This window comes from Euprymna scolopes, unplaced genomic scaffold (genome assembly GCF_053919585.1).
Source record: "Euprymna scolopes isolate OS-2025 unplaced genomic scaffold, ASM5391958v1 sca726, whole genome shotgun sequence".
In the NCBI taxonomy this organism is placed as follows: Eukaryota; Metazoa; Mollusca; class Cephalopoda; order Sepiida; family Sepiolidae; genus Euprymna; species Euprymna scolopes.
This window is the reverse complement of record NW_027633798.1, coordinates 15,001-25,000: the sequence shown is the minus strand read 5'-3', so window position 1 is coordinate 25,000 and position 10,000 is coordinate 15,001. Positions and strand designations below refer to the sequence as shown.

The following is a 10,000-nucleotide window of genomic DNA, read 5'->3' as shown; positions in this document are numbered from 1 at the left end:
GAAGGTCTCGTTCGAATATTTGCTACTACCACCGAGATCTGCACCCGCGGTCGGCTCCACCCGGGCTCGCGCCCTAGGCTTCCGTGCTCGCCGCGGCGCCCTCCTACTCGTCGCGGCATCGTTTCGGCGCGAAAGTTCATCGCTCCTCGCCGCGACGGTCCGGCATCGGTCCGTCGCTCCAGCGCCATCCATTTTCGGGGCCGGTCGATTCGGCAGGTGAGTTGTTACACACTCCTTAGCGGATTCCGACTTCCGTGGCCACCGTCCTGCTGTCTATATCGACCGACACCCTTTCGGGGATCTCATGGGCGTCGCGTTAGGCACCTTAGCCGGACGTTTGGTTCATCCCACAGCGCCAGTTCTGCTTACCAAAAGTGGCCCACTTGGCACTCGCATTCGAGGTGACCAACCGCCCAGCGAAGCGTGCTGGCGGCGGCGGCCGGATGGGTCGGCTCCGTCGTTCGGGAGAGTCGGCCCGTTCCACCCGTTCCGAGTTCGAGAGTAGGTCGAGGCCGTGAACGGCCCCGGGGCCTCCAATCGTTCGCTTTACCGGATGGAATTGCGACGATCGAGCGCCAGCTATCCTGAGGGAAACTTCGGAGGGAACCAGCTACTAGACGGCTCGATTGGTCTTTCGCCCCTACACCCGGTTCCGACGATCGATTTGCACGTCAGAGGCGCTTCGGACTTCCACCAGAGTTTCCTCTGGCTTCATCCCGACCGGGCGTGGATCGCCATCTTTCGGGTCCCTGGTCGCTCGCTACGCCAGAGTCGGCCGAGTCGTACTCGGAAAAAGGGGAAACCGACCCGGGGGTGATGCGCCCGCGCGCAGCGCCTAAACTCGACGACAAAATAGGACTAGTTCAAGCCGCGGGATCTCACCGATGGGCGGAAGGAGGATATGGAAGCTGGCGCCCGGCAATTCCCCTTTTTGGAAGATGCGCCGGTCCCCTCTCGGGGAGGAGGGAAAAACAACCGCACGTCAGCCACGAGCCTTCCCTCTCCTATCTCTCTCGGGAAGAGAGAAAAAAGGAAAAGTTGCGGGCACCGCAGCAGCGACGGCGGAAGGCCGAAAACGCCGCGCCGGCGGGATCGGGCACGGCTCGGAGGCGGGTGAGGCGAGGAGAAGACGACGGCACGAGACCGACGACACCCCCCGACGACCCCCGGACGACTTTGCCACGACACCTCTCCCGATCGACGCCCTCCTACACGCTCTCTCGCTTTCGCTTCGCCTTCGGGGTTAGTCAGAGGTGGCCCCTACGACTCGCGAACGGCCAGGACTCCTCGGTCCGTGTTTCAAGACGGGTCGGGTGGGTTGCCGATGCACGTCGCTGACCCGGGGTGGCGGGCGGCTCGAGTAAAAAAGCGTCGCCGAGCGACCTCTCCGGAAACGGAAACGGGCGCGGGCGGGGTTGCCCCCGACAAGAACCCGAAACGTCGGCGAGGTGCGTGACGGCGAGGCCGCGCCAGTCCTATCCCGCCTCTCATCGCGCACGCGCCCGAGACGGTGGGGCGCCTAAGGAGCGACACACAGAGTGCGTCGCCCGCACGCGACTTCCGGCGGGATCAAAACGGACCGGCTCGCCACGTGTAACGGATCGTGTCAGATTTCCTCCGTTCCCGGCAGAAAGGGGCAGTTACGTTCGCGGGCCCGACGGCCGGTGGCCCCCGACTTCACAAGGTGGGAAGACGGGGGTTTTCAGGGTGATGAAACGCCTGCCGCCTACGGAAAAAAACCCGCGTGTTCGACCTGCACGCCGGGAACGGGTCGCGACGACGGACCGGAGGGGAAGTGCGTCCGGTGCCGGCCGCGCGGAGGTCGCGCCGAAGCGCCCGCGCCATGATTACGCCGAGCGATGATGAAGGGGACGGGTGCAGCGGAGTCGCGCGCGGAGGGAGCAGGAGGAAAGAAGAAGCGGCGGCGACGGATGCGGCGGGTTAGGGCCCGGCGGCAGCAGCGATCGAGAGGACGAGTCCCCTCCGTCGCAGCCAACCGACGCAGCCACCTACCGACGCCGCGGTCGTCACCACGTTTCCCTTCCCGCTATCCACGCGGCCCGTCTCCTTCGTCGGCGACGCGGGCACAAAAGCTGGAACCGCGGGGAACGAGTCCCCCGCGGACACGACGAACGACGACCTGTGCCGCGACGGCCTCTCTTTCAAGAACACACATCGAGTTTGGGCTCGAGCCTAGGCAGCACCGGACTGAGTCCCCCCGCGATCGCGGTGAGCGGTCCCACCCGTTTACCCCTGGGCGGTTTCACGTTCTCTTGAACTCTCTCTCCAAAGTTCTTTTCAACTTTCCCTCACGGTACTTGTCGACTATCGGACTCGTCCCGGTATTTAGCCTTGGATGGAGCTTACCACCCGATTTGGGCTGCGTTCCCAAGCAACCCGACTCTCGGATCGAAGGCCGTCGCTCGCCGTCCGCACCGAATGGGCCTGGCACCCGCCGCGGGCGGCCCCGATCGAGGGAACTCCGAACTATGCGAGACGAAAACGAACGGCTGCCTTCGACCCATGCGCCACACGTCCCGAAGCCTTTAACTTGCGACGGGATTCGGCGTTGGGCTTCTCCCGGTTCACTCGCCGTTACTAAGGGAATCCCGGTTGGTTTCTTTTCCTCCGCTTAGCGATATGCTTAAGTTCAGCGGGTCGTCTCGTCCGAGCCGAGGGCGGCGGTTTTTAGTAGAGTGTGGTGTTTGGAGGAGAGGAATCTCGATCGGTACCCTCCGTGTGACGACGGCTGGCCGATATAGCGCCCGTCCGACCGAAAATGAAGAAGCCAACAATTAAAAAAAAGCGTGGGTCCTCCCCATCCGACGTTGCGTTGCCTACGACGCGGCCACCTTTTTACGGTGCGACGGCCGTGCTCGTCGCGCTGCTCGAGGCGTCGCTGAGAGACACCTTCATGAGGCAGAGAGCGAGACGAGCAGGCGGCGCTTACGTCGGCAGTCGGTTAGGTCGGTACTTTTTTTTTGGTCTCCCTTCGGCTGCTTTCGGACAGACTCCTCCTGCTCCTCCTCCACAGTGTTTCTTCACGCGGTCGAAAAGGGAAAAGACTCCGCGGTCTGCCAGCGGGAGACGAAGGAGGAGGCCGGAGAGGGTTTTAAAAAAAAAAAAGACATTGAAAGGAGTCAATTCTTTTTTTATTTTTCTTCCCCCTCGTCACTCGCTCCTGCGACGTCCCGGTTACCACCGTGCCGAGGACCGGGCGGGCACGGGGACGGCAAGATGTCGTTTCGTTAACGGAGAAAGACATGTAACGTTCCGCCTCTCGACCGGACGTGGCCCCGAGACAAGGGATCTCGGGGCCGCAATGTGCGTTCGAGGTGTCGATGTTCACTGAGTCCTGCAATTCGCATCAGTTATCGCGGCTGGCCGCGCTCTTCATCGACGGACGAGCCGAGTGATCCCCCGTCCAGGGTTCAGCACTTGGTTTTTTTATATTAGTTTTTGTTTATATAGATTTAGTAGTGTGCGAGGAGGTCTGTGCGAGGAGGCGTGACGGCATTGCAATGTCGCGAGTAGTTTGTTTTTTTAGCTAGCGGCGGTGGCACAGCGGCTGCAAAAAAACAAAAAAAACGATAAAGCGGCGACAAGGCAAAGAAGAAGCGGCCATCACTTGCGGTGGGCGAAAAAACAAACAGGTGGTAAGACGCGGAAGCAAGCAAGAAGAGCTGGGGCTTTAAAAACCTCCGCGTCACCACAAATCTATCTCTCGCTCCGCCTTTTATAGGTTTGTTTGCGCGCATTCGAGGCGTTGACGCCGACAGACAGAGGAGGTAGGCCGGAAAACAACAAACCAGTCTCGAACGGGAAAACGGTAATGATCCTTCCGCAGGTTCACCTACGGAAACCTTGTTACGACTTTTACTTCCTCTAAACGATCGGGTTCGGTCGTCTTCTCCAGGCATCGAACGCCGAGGCGTAGATGCACGAGTGTCGTGACGGACACGTCGCGCACTGCCCGGCGGCGTCGTCGGCCAGATCCGAGGACCTCACCGGACCGTTCGATCGGTAGTAGCGACGGGCGGTGTGTACAAAGGGCAGGGACGTGATCGACGCGGGCTGTTGACCCGCGCCTACCGGGAATTCCTCGTTCACGGGGTTGGTTACAGGCCCCGATCCCTATCACGGGAGGTGGTTCAGAGGTTTCCCAACCCTCTCGGGCCGGGGCGAAGTCCCCGCTGATACCTCCAGTGTAGCGCGCGTGCGGCCCCGGACATCTAAGGGCATCACAGACCTGTTATCGCTCCGCCTCGTGTGGCTTTCTGCCACCCGTCCCTCTAAGAAGTGCGTGAGAAAACCGACCCGGACCCGAGCGCCACGGAGGACGCCGAGCCCGCCGTAAAAATCACTGACATCGGCGCACTAGTTAGCAGGCCGGAGTCTCGTTCGTTATCGGAATCAACCAGACGGATCGCTCCACCAACTAAGAACGGCCATGCACCACCACCCACCGAATCGAGAAAGAGCTATCGATCTGTCAATCCTACCGGTGTCCGGACCGGGTGAGTTTTCCCGTGTTGAGTCAAATTAAGCCGCAGGCTCCACTCCTGGTGGTGCCCTTCCGTCAATTCCTTTAAGTTTCAGCTTTGCAACCATACTCCCCCCGGAACCGAACTCTGGTTTCCCGCAGGCTACCCGCCGGGTCATGGAAGCGAACGCCGGCGGATCGCCGGTCGGCATCGTTTACGGTCGGAACTACGACGGTATCTGATCGTCTTCGAACCTCCGACTTTCGCTCTTGATCGAGGAAAACGTGCTTGCCACACGCCATCGCTGCAGTTCGTCTTGCGACGATCCAAGAATTTCACCTCTAACGTCGCAATACGAGTGGCCCCGACCGCTCCCTTCGATCATTGCCTCGCCGTAGACGGAGACCGACAGACGTAGACGAGGCCCTCTTCCATCATTCCATGCTTATCGTATGCAAGCTTGAACAGCCCGCTCTGAGCACTCTAATTTTTTCAAAGTGAACGTACCGGCCGCCGCGGACACTCGGTTAAGAGCACCCTTGGAGGAGAAACCGCCGACCGCAACACGCGCGCAGACAAGACACGAAGCAGGGACTCGGAGCGGACCGGGGGGTTCAAAAAAAAAGAGGAACGCGCGGAAAGGGAGAGGGAGAGAAGCGCGGGGGTCAGAGTGCGGGGATGCGAATGAACGCACCCAAACACACACACGTAGCACCCCCCCGTTAGACTACTCCCGGAACCGAACCGACGACCACTTGTTTTTTTTTTCCCGGATCCCGATCACGACCTCCTCGTCCACCTCGCCGGCAGGACCGCGTGGCGGGTATGCTAGCGGTTGACACCGGCGGAAAGGGCCGGGAATGCGAACGGACGACCAAAGTCAACGACGGACGATGGCGCCGCCGCCCCGGGGCCGCTTGCGCGACCACGAACCCGAGTTCGGACTACGAGCTTTTTAACCGCAACAACTTTAATATACGCTACCGGAGCTGGAATTACCGCGGCTGCTGGCACCAGACTTGCCCTCCGGTTGGTCCTCGTTAACGGATTTGAAGTGTACTCATTCCGATCGCGGGGCCTCGACAGAGTCCCGCGTCGTTATTTTTCGTCACTACCTCCCCGTGCCGGGAGTGGGTAATTTGCGCGCCTGCTGCCTTCCTTGGATGTGGTAGCCGTTTCGCATGCTCCCTCTCCGGAATCGAACCCCGATTCCCCGTTACCCGTAGTAACCACGGTAGGCACTTAACCGACCGTCGACAGTTGATAGGGCGGACCCTCGAGAGACCCGTCGCCGGGCGTGAAAGCTCGTGCGATCGACCAGTGAGTTATCCAGAGTCACCAAAGCGGAGCGCGCCGCCCTATGAGCCCCGCCACCGAACGGACCCGCGAGCGGGAACGCCGACGACGGGAGGACGGAATGACGCGCATCGGTCTCAGTCTAATATGTAGCGCCGCGACCCGGAACGGCCGACGCGGGTGCCAGCGCGCGAGGCGTGGCGACGACGGCGCGCCGACCGATCGCGGCCTGTGTCACATGTATTAGCTCTAGAATTGCCACAGTTATCCATCGCCTCCGAGGAGGAATACGGTCCCGAGGATTAGGTCCGGTTCCTGAGCCATTCGCGGTTTCGCCCGTTCTAATGCGTGGCGTGAACTTACACTTGCATGGCTTAAGCTTTGAGACAAGCATATGACTACTGGCAGGATCAACCAGGTATCGTTGGAATTTGGGACTTTGTTTCGACAGAACGACAGACCGACCGACCGACCGACCGACATAAGACAGACAACTACAACGACGGGCACGTGTTTATTTATTTTTCGAGGGGGTTCGCCGTCAGAAGAAGCGCGCTGCCCGCGCTGATGGCCTCTTTTTTGTTTCTCCCCTGACTTGGACCGAGACCGAGACTCAAAGAACGAAAGCGACCAACGTCGACAACAACAACGACAACGGCACCCTTGACAGCGATACATACGACAAACGACAAGCAGCACGACGGCAGTGCACACGGACATCGAGGGTCAAGGTGCAGACTGAACTCGCCGAGGTCGTCGTCATCGTGGTCGCCATCGATTCCGTCTCGTCGTCGTCGTCGTCAACGTCCACGTCACAGCCGGCCGAGAAGAGAGAACAGACGACAGCGTCGACAACAACAACATCGACAACGGCACCCTTGACAGCGATACATACGACAAACGACAAACAGCACGACGGCAGTGCACACGGACATCGGAGGTCAAGGTGCAGACTGGAATCGTCGAGGTCGTCGTCATCGTGGTCGCCATCGATGCCGTCTCGTCGTCGTCGTCGTCGTCTTCGTCGTCGTCGTCGTCATCAACGTACCAACCGACCGAGACGAGAGAGCAAGCAACAACGTCGACAACAACAACGACAACGGCACCCTTGACAGCGATACATACGACAAACGACAAACAGCACGACGGCAGTGCACACGGACATCGGAGGTCAAGGTGCAGACTGAACTCGTCGAGGTCGTCGTCATCGTGGTCGCCATCGATGCCGTCTCGTCGTCGTCGTCGTCTCCGTCGTCGTCGTCGTCGTCGCCAACGTCAACGTCAACATCACAGCCGTCATCGGGGAGGAGCTGGACCAGGGCAGCGGCGGCGTAAATTTTCCCGTCACCTTCGTCGTCGCCTTCGTCGACCGACCGACCGACCGGCGTCGTGTTCGTGCTCGGAAAACCGAGGAGAGACAACGTGCACATGGCGCGTTCTCGCAAGCGGCTCCTCGGTCCGATTTTTTTGGGCGGCTTTTTCGAGCTTTTTTTTTTTTTTCTCACCCTTTCGTCCGTGCGACGGCGAACGTTAGGGGAAAAAAAAAAAAAAAAAAAAAACGACAACAACGCGGCGGACCGGGCGAACAACATCGTCGACACACACGACATTGACGACCGGTCCCCCTTTTCACAATCGCATCGAGATAAAAACGAACGAGTCCGATTCGAGCACCGAGTCGCGAGCGGGAGGACTGTCGGTGCAAGTATCGATCACTGACGTGAGCGCTTCGCCGGACAGAGGATGGCTCATCCGGCAGCCGTGCAAATCGACGGTATGGGAAGAACGAACAAGAAGAGCAACGACTTGATCGGCGGCTTGGGAACTGCGGACGGTGAAAACGGGTTAATCGACTGCGACCACGACTGCTCGATCGATCTTCTTTGGCGCTAACAAAGGTGGAGGTGGCGCAAGAAGGGACTAGCGCTATCACCGTCCACGTATCAGAAGATGCGGCGGCAGACGTCGACGCTTATGCGTTGTCGGACGAGAAGTCGCTGCAGCACGTGTACCGCGAGCGGGACGTCCAAGGTTTTGCCAGACGGAAAGAAATCGGGTGTCAGCGAACGTTCACACGGCTGTGAGATCGGACGCTGACAGGAGTAGGAGGCGGCAGGCAGGCGGCGGTTACGGCGGCGGCGCCTGCTGCTGCTCATCCTCCTGTTTGCTGCGGCGACTTCCAGGACGGGAGAGCATCGAACAACGTACGTATGGTTACAAGGGGATCAGGATCTACATAGTGCATCCCCCGCGGCTATTTTTGTTTGTTTGTTCGCTCGTTCGTTAATTCGTTCGTTCGTTCGTTCGTTCGTTACAATGTACGTTTTTCCGTTCGACGGCGGCAGAGAGCGGCGGCGTTTCTCCCTAATCCGGAGGATTTATCGGTCGCACAGCGATGGGTCGTTCGGCCGATCATCGAAAGATTCGCAGGTAGTGGTTGAATGGCAGAACGGCAGCAACAACAGCGGCGGCTGAGAGCGGCGAACGCTGAGGCGGAAGCAGAAGCTGCAGCAAACGTATCGGCTAAACATGGTGGACATAGATATGGCTGACGACGCGGGTACCACGACGACTATGGAACCAGGAAAAGGAGCCGTTAGTTGTTCCAACATATCGTTCGACACGTCGAGCAGCCCTAGGTCCACGGAGAAGCACACACACGTACCACGTATTATAACCTAACGACGATGAGCGGGCGCACGGTTGGCAGGAACGAAGGCGGCGGATCAAAACAAGTTGGAGCGCGGCGACAGCGATAACGGTGACAGCCCTAGGCGGCGGAGATGCCACTTTCTGACGCCTTTGCGACAAGCCCGTAGAGACGTTCCGGACCACCACGAGGCAAAGAGTCGCTGCTCCGACGAACCGACACACCAAAGTGTGCTTCCTACCGAACATGTTTTATAAAACTTTCAAACTGGAAAACCCCAGAAATGGTGTTGGTATTCGTCCAGACCCACCTCCGACACCTGAAAATGGTGGTAAAAAAAAACGTCGATTATACGAAGCGACATTTCTGGTCGGCGATTTTCCAGTTTTACGCCTACTGCCACATGGGGATGTCGGTAGGCGTCGCAAAGTGCCTTCTCGACGCCTAGGCACACCAGGACTTTGTCATTTTTTTCCCCCTCGACATTCCTGGTCCGGTCTATTCCGATTTTACACCTACCGCCATGTGGGGGTGGCAGTAGGCGTCGAAAAGTGCCTTCTCGACCGCTAGCGACACCACTACTTTATCGAGCTCTGGAGGCCCGCACACCGACCCGGGGGCCGCGGAGTCGACCCCGGGGGCCTCCTGGCGTCGCCGCCGCTCACTTGGACGCCTTCCGCAACCTGTGGTCCCGCTCGGGGCCGCCGGGAGCCTCGCCGACCTGACCGGTGTCGGTAGGCGTCTGGAAGCGCCCGGCCGACCTGGACGAGGTCCCCCTGGCCCCCGGGGGACACCCCTTAGTTGGATGGGGGTGCTGTCCCGGGCACACATGCAACCCGCGGCCGCCTACCGACAGCCCCCTTCGCTCGATCGCTACTCCTTTCCAACATATGTCGGAGAAGCCGGGCGGTTGTGAAACCCCAGAAATGGTGTTGGTATTCGTCCAGACCCACCTCCGACACCTGAAAATGGTGGTCAAAAAAAACGTCGATTATACGAAGCGACATTTCTGGTCGGCGATTTTCCAGTTTTGCGCCTACCGCCATGTGGGGGTGGCAGTAGGCGTCGAAAAGTGCCTTCCTCGACCGCTAGCGACACCACTACTTTATCGAGCTCTGGAGGCCGCACACCGACCCGGGGGCCGCGGAGTCGACCCCGGGGGCCTCCTGGCGTCGCCGCCGCTCACTTGGACGCCTTCCGCAACCTGTGGTCCCGCTCGGGGCCGCCGGGAGCCTCGCCGACCTGACCGGTGTCGGTAGGCGTCTGGAAGCGCCCGGCCGACCTGGACGAGGTCCCCCTGGCCCCCGGGGGACACCCCTTAGTTGGATGGGGGTGCTGTCCCGGGCACACATGCAACCCGCGGCCGCCTACCGACAGCCCCCTTCGCTCGATCGCTACTCCTTTCCAACATATGTCGGAGAAGCCGGGCGGTTGTGAAACCCCAGAAATGGTGTTGGTATTCGTCCAGACCCACCTCCGACACCTGAAAATGGTGGTCAAAAAAAACGTCGATTATACGAAGCGACATTTCTGGTCGGCGATTTTCCAGTTTTGCGCCTACCGCCATGTG

At 59.8% G+C, this 10,000-nt stretch overlaps 2 non-coding genes and 1 pseudogene across 2 annotated transcripts in view; all 3 read right to left on the bottom strand.

Moving 5' to 3' along the window:
* The window catches only part of LOC145276110 (large subunit ribosomal RNA), a 5,720-nt gene extending 3,039 nt beyond the window's left edge, over window positions 1–2,681 (bottom strand). Inside the window, exon 1 of the ribosomal RNA XR_013867840.1 lies at window positions 1–2,681. This exon is cut by the window's left edge and continues 3,039 nt beyond it. This is a non-coding gene — a ribosomal RNA (large subunit ribosomal RNA).
* Window positions 2,682–3,274: 593 nt separating this feature from the next.
* LOC145276109 (5.8S ribosomal RNA) lies at window positions 3,275–3,432 on the bottom strand. The gene has a single exon (XR_013867839.1). It is a non-coding gene; the product is annotated as a 5.8S ribosomal RNA (ribosomal RNA).
* Window positions 3,433–3,830: 398 nt separating this feature from the next.
* Window positions 3,831–6,201, bottom strand: LOC145276113 (small subunit ribosomal RNA; annotated as a pseudogene).
* Window positions 6,202–10,000: the final 3,799 nt, after the last annotated feature.